This window comes from Charadrius vociferus, unplaced genomic scaffold (genome assembly GCF_000708025.1).
Source record: "Charadrius vociferus isolate BGI_N301 unplaced genomic scaffold, ASM70802v2 scaffold172, whole genome shotgun sequence".
Classification (NCBI taxonomy): domain Eukaryota; kingdom Metazoa; phylum Chordata; class Aves; order Charadriiformes; family Charadriidae; genus Charadrius; species Charadrius vociferus.
The window spans coordinates 1,059,931-1,065,167 of NW_009647217.1; positions in this window are offsets into that span (position 1 = coordinate 1,059,931).

Here is a 5,237-nt window from a genome sequence, read left to right on the forward strand (position 1 = left end):
AAGGGAGAGCTGCTGTTTTGGGGCAGATTTTCTGCGAGGTGGCATGGAATGTCTAGCCCTTGCTCGCAGTATGCAACAGGCGTCTCAGTGCTGCCTTTATCTGAGGAAGTGGGGTAAGCGCCTGCTGCAGGGATCTGGTGCATGACTCTGCCCTCCAGCACAGCCCTCTGCACCCTGCGGAGTCCCCGGTGCGAGGGCTGGGGTGCGGAGCAAGCCCCCGGTCCAGGTGCAAAGCCGCTGCACCAGCTGGGAGGTGCAGCGACTTCACCCGTGCTCAGCCCTGGCGGAGCACGGGTGCCCTGGGTGACGGTGACACCTAGTGGCTTTGTCCCACAGTCTCCACCTCAGGCCCAGAGATGGGGCGCCGGGTGCGACACCCCAGAAAATCTGCCGGTGCTTCTGGACACCTGGTGTGAAGCTGGACCAGCTGTGGGCAACAGACCCTGCGGCGCTCGGGAACCCTTATGTCTCTGGCTTGGAGACAGTGTGCAGGGAAGAGACCGAGCACGATGCCTTTGCTGACCATGGCTAGTCCATCACAGAGCCCTGCAGAGAGACTTTCTGCTAAAAAGAAGAGTGGAAACTATTGTTAGAGCTCGGGAGCTCCTTGGGGAGCTTCTTGTGAAGCTCCAGCACTGCGGGGTTCCAGTCCTGTGCGCTGCTGGCGTCTCACGGGCTTCTTTAGTTATTGCCAAAGGATCCTAAAGCAGTTACTGAACTCCAGGGGCAGCTGAAATGCCCCCCTTGTGGGCTTCGCTGCATCAGGTATTTACCCCACACATGCGACTCTAGGCAAGAGTTGGTTCCCTTGCGATATTTGTGGGAACGTTGGGTTTTCAAGGTCTCACCTACCAGCCCTGCTACACAGAGGAGCTGGCGTAGCAGAGGGCAGGTCACCGGGCAGACTTGTAAGCGTTACTCACTCGATCCCAGTAAGCCTAGTGCACAAACACAGTGGGAATCGCCCGAGGAGGTCTTTTAATCCCATGCAGCCACTGCACAGGGAGGGCCGTGCTGCGGCTGTGCGTTGCAGCCTGCAGTGTTATCTGCCATGACAGTTTTCACAGGGAAGTCGCCCCCTTCATGCATAGGCGGGCTTCTTGTTGTGCACCCCAGCACAGCCGCGGTCCAGGACGGTCTCCTGCCCTGAGCTGGGACAGCTGGTGGTGAGCGGTTGAGGGGGTCGGATGCAAGGTGCCCACTGCAGAAGTGTTTTGTGTATCCCAGTGTTGCTACCTGCCTGACCCACGCCGCTGGCATCTGCAAGCTGAGATCCTTGGGACGTTTACCAAAGGCTGCGTGGGGGTGCCCAGCTGTCACAGCGGCCCCTGGCTCTGCCCGGATTTCACATACTGTGGGAAGAGATCCTGCCTCGGAGGAAATCGAAGCTCCCTGAGCCACAGCAGTACCTTTGGAAGAGATTTCTGGCTTTGCTCCCTGCCCTGCTAGATGCTGCTACACCACCGCAGCCTGCTCGGCTGCAGCGTGCGGGTGGCTGTGCTACCTGGAACTTCCTGCAGGTCTCTCGCTGACCCGTCCCCAGCACATCGCACGAGCCGGTGTACAAAATAATTCCTTGTTATCGTCCCCGTAGAGCCGCGTGTGACTGTCGAGTAATGTCTGGCACATGCAAGGTTTCTGTAGGGAATGTGCCAGTTGGACTCAGGAGCTGGAAGGATCTGCAAATTCGGCGATAGACCTGGAGAGTCGCTGAGCGCAGGACAGGACGCCAGGCTCTGCCTGGGGGTGCAGTAGGCAGCAGAAGACTGGGAGAAACTGTTGAGCTGGGGGTAAGGAAGTGCTAAGAATAGCTGTTCTAACACCGACGGATTGAAGCTGCAGCAGGAGAAAGGTAATAGGGTGCGGGGCAGAAAGCAAACGGCGTTCCTCCTTCACCTCCCTCTCTCTGAGCCTCAGTTTCCACCTGTGTTGCACAGGGATGTCTGCTCCCAGGTGGAAGGGAACGTGAATCTGAGATTCGGTCCTACTAAAGACCTTTGAGACTCATGGCCAAGCAGCCCTGCTGAAATGCATCGTTCCCGAGGCAGCTCCAAATGGCAGGAGAGCAGCAGGGCCTGCCAAAATGTCTCTGAGAACTGGTAGGACTCAACAGAGCATTAGTTCTCTGTGCAGGTCTTTTGGAACCCAGCCACGCAGCTTGTGAGGGTACCACCTTTTCTGCCATTTGAAAGGGTGTGAGAAGGATCCAAGAAATGAATAGAAGAGAAAACAGGCTTCTCTGGGCTATCCATCGGATGGTGTAAGAGCAAGATGATTTCATGACGCATTCAAAACAGACGACTCCTGTCAGTGGGAGTGTTGCCCTGCGGAACTGCCTGCCTCCCGATGTCTCCGAGGCCGGCCGGCCGAAGCAAGGCTCAAATGAGAATGCTTTTAGCAGCAGCAGCCTGCGTTAAGGCTGTCCTTGTTGGTGATAAACAGGCTCAGGCTTAGGTAGAGGGGTTAGGGAGACGCTCCTGCAATCGCTGGTCACTAAATAGTGTGCTGGCTCAGAGCCGTGCTTGTTGGGTTCGGGTGGGTTCCAGGGCTCGTCTGAGCCCATCGCTGACTCTTGGCTGGAGCTGGCTGGGTGACAGCAGTGCTGTTTCGCTACTGTTTTTGAGGGTTTTGTTTCTCGCTGGAACAGACTCAAAACCCATTGAATGGTCTTGCGAAAAGGGTTGTTTTGGAACAACCATTTTTGAATGGAAAAGGTCAAGTTTCTGATTCTGGTCTTTTTCTGAAGTCAGAAATGATCCAAGAGTCTTGGACTTCAGAAGTCTTGCTTCTGGACAGTTTGTTGTAGTCTTTGCCTCAGTGAAACACTCTGACTGTAATGAAATAGTACAGTATTTTTTTGGTCGTGTTCCAGCCCCTTCTGCTGTTAACCCTGAGAGGACAGGTAATCTAGGAGCAGTGTTCGGCGGTGTGCCCACAATCTCATCCAGACTTGGGGTGAGAGGTATTTCGGGAGGGGACGGCAGGTCTTTTGGGTCTCTCCTTTGGCTGTTCTTCTACTTTATGCATTTCTCCAAGAAACCCTTGAACTTGCTTAGCACCTCTCGTTTCCAAAGCCAAGGTGTTCTGCTTGTATTCGTGGTGGTGTCCATGGGACGTTTTGGATCAGGCTTGGCCCAGGACTCCCACTTGTAGTGAGCGGGTTGGAGGTTATCAGCACAGGCGATGTGCTTGGAGGGTGTTTGCAATGGCAGCCTGGTCTTGTTACTTCCCAGATCGGTTGGCAGAGAGGGGCCGGGTGACTTTCTGCTCGTTGCATCACTCTGTCACGACCCGTCTCGTCTGGTAGGTTGGGTGTTCACGAGCTGCAGGGCATGTCAGCACAGCTCGGGAGGCCTGGGTTCTGCTCTTTGCTGCGTACATGCAAGTCAGGCGTGATCTGGGTTTCGCAAGAGCTCTCCTGTGGTGAAGCTCCTTCCTTTTGGAATCGTGGTGACTCTGGTTTCCCGGCTTCCCCTCTTGCCCTTTCTCCTGATAGAGACAGTGGGGCAGCAATGCCAGCCAGCACCCAGAGGTGGAAGCTGCAGGGCTGGCGGCGGGGAGGCCTCCCTGCCCCGTCGGGAGGCGGGCGCAGGCTCCGCATGCTTGTGGCAGCGTTGGGAATCCGTGTTATCGTCCTTGGGAGCGAGCGGGAGCATGATTCACCAGAAAGTCCTCCAGGAAGGCAGTGGGGTTTCAGGTTTCGTGAGCTATCAGCTAGCAATTCCGGGACTGGGAATATGTCAGCCCCGTCTCTGCTGGCCCGGAGCTTCCTCCTCCCCCTCTGCTGCTGTTCAGACCGGACTGGAGGAGACTTACTGAAAGCAGGTTTTGTTGTTTTGTTTTGAGGTTTCATGTCTGCTGAGGTCCCGGTCTTTGATTTAAAGCTGTGGCTTTTCCCATGTACCGGGCACAAATACTCTCCCTCCGCATTTAGATGTAGCGCTTCATTCAACAGAGGTATTTCTTGTGCCTTGTGCCTCCCTCCCAACATGAGGTAGGCTGGGTTGTACCCCCGTTTAGTGACGGGGGAATCGAGGCACCCGGAAACAGTACGTCTTGCTCAGAGGTCGCTCGTGGAATCGGTGGCAGCCGCGGTAGGAGCCTGGAGTCTCGTCTCCTTGCTTTAACCACTGGGAATTAACTTTGCTATTGTGTTTAAAACTACTGGGCTGGAGTGGGTGTGTTGCTAAATAGCAGAGCGCGCCAGATTTCTATGCAATCTTCTTTTTGTCGTGTTCTTTTCAAGATGTTTTGGATCGTTTGTCTCCCCGTGTCAGCGTATCTACTTTCTACTTAATTCTCTTCTGTGGCCCAGATGTGTGGCATGCCTGCTGGAATCCCGGCTGAACCTCGGGGCGTGTACAAGCAGCCGTTGAGATGCCTGTCGGCATACTGCAACCAGAGAGAGGGGAGGCCAGGGTGGATCCCCGCTATCCGTCTGCAAGAGAGTCCAACTGTTGCTACTCCCGAAAGCAGAGCAGAATCCGCAAGCAGCTGCTTCTGGCCTTGCTCCCGTCAGGATTTGCGAGAGGAGTGCGGTCGGACTCAGTCAGGCTGGCAGAGGAGAGCTTCCCGAGGTTGAGCCGGGGCCTCCAGTCAGCCCAGGGTGGCTTTCCACCTTGCCACTGGCTGATGCGAGGCACTGGGTGTCCTCCCTGTGGCACCAGCCTCCTCCCCAAATGAAAAGGAAGAAGGCAGATGCCCCCAAAACGTAACATTCTGGAGGGACCTCGCAGCCAGTGAGGCTCATCCGCACTGCAGGCAGCATCTGAAGGTTTCGCTGTGGCGGCTGCCATGTCCTTTGGGATCCATGCGTGTGTTCCCTGCAACCTGACCTGAGAACTAGAGGGGTAGGGGGTGCATCTCGAGCGTTAGTCTCTGGACTCTGCGGGCATGGTCTTAGCGGGGCCTCGGTTTTCTTGCTCCCTCCCCAGGGTACTCGCGTGTCTGTGCTATGCTGTACTGGGGTTGTGCGGCGATGCTGCTGAGCGCTCACGTTTTTGGTGAGGCGCTTTGGGATCTCTTTGGCGTGTGATACCGTGTCCATGCAGATGTGCCACCGGCAGACCTGCGTCTCCCAGCCTGTCGCCAACATGGGCGGCGGTGGTAGCACCTCCTCAGCTGGGCCAGCAGCACCCTGATGTCAGTGGGTTTGTGACCCCCGGGACTGCGGCGCAATGTGTTGCAAAGATTGCGGCACAGCAGGCGGGGGCTCTGGGCCACCAGCAGCAGCAGCT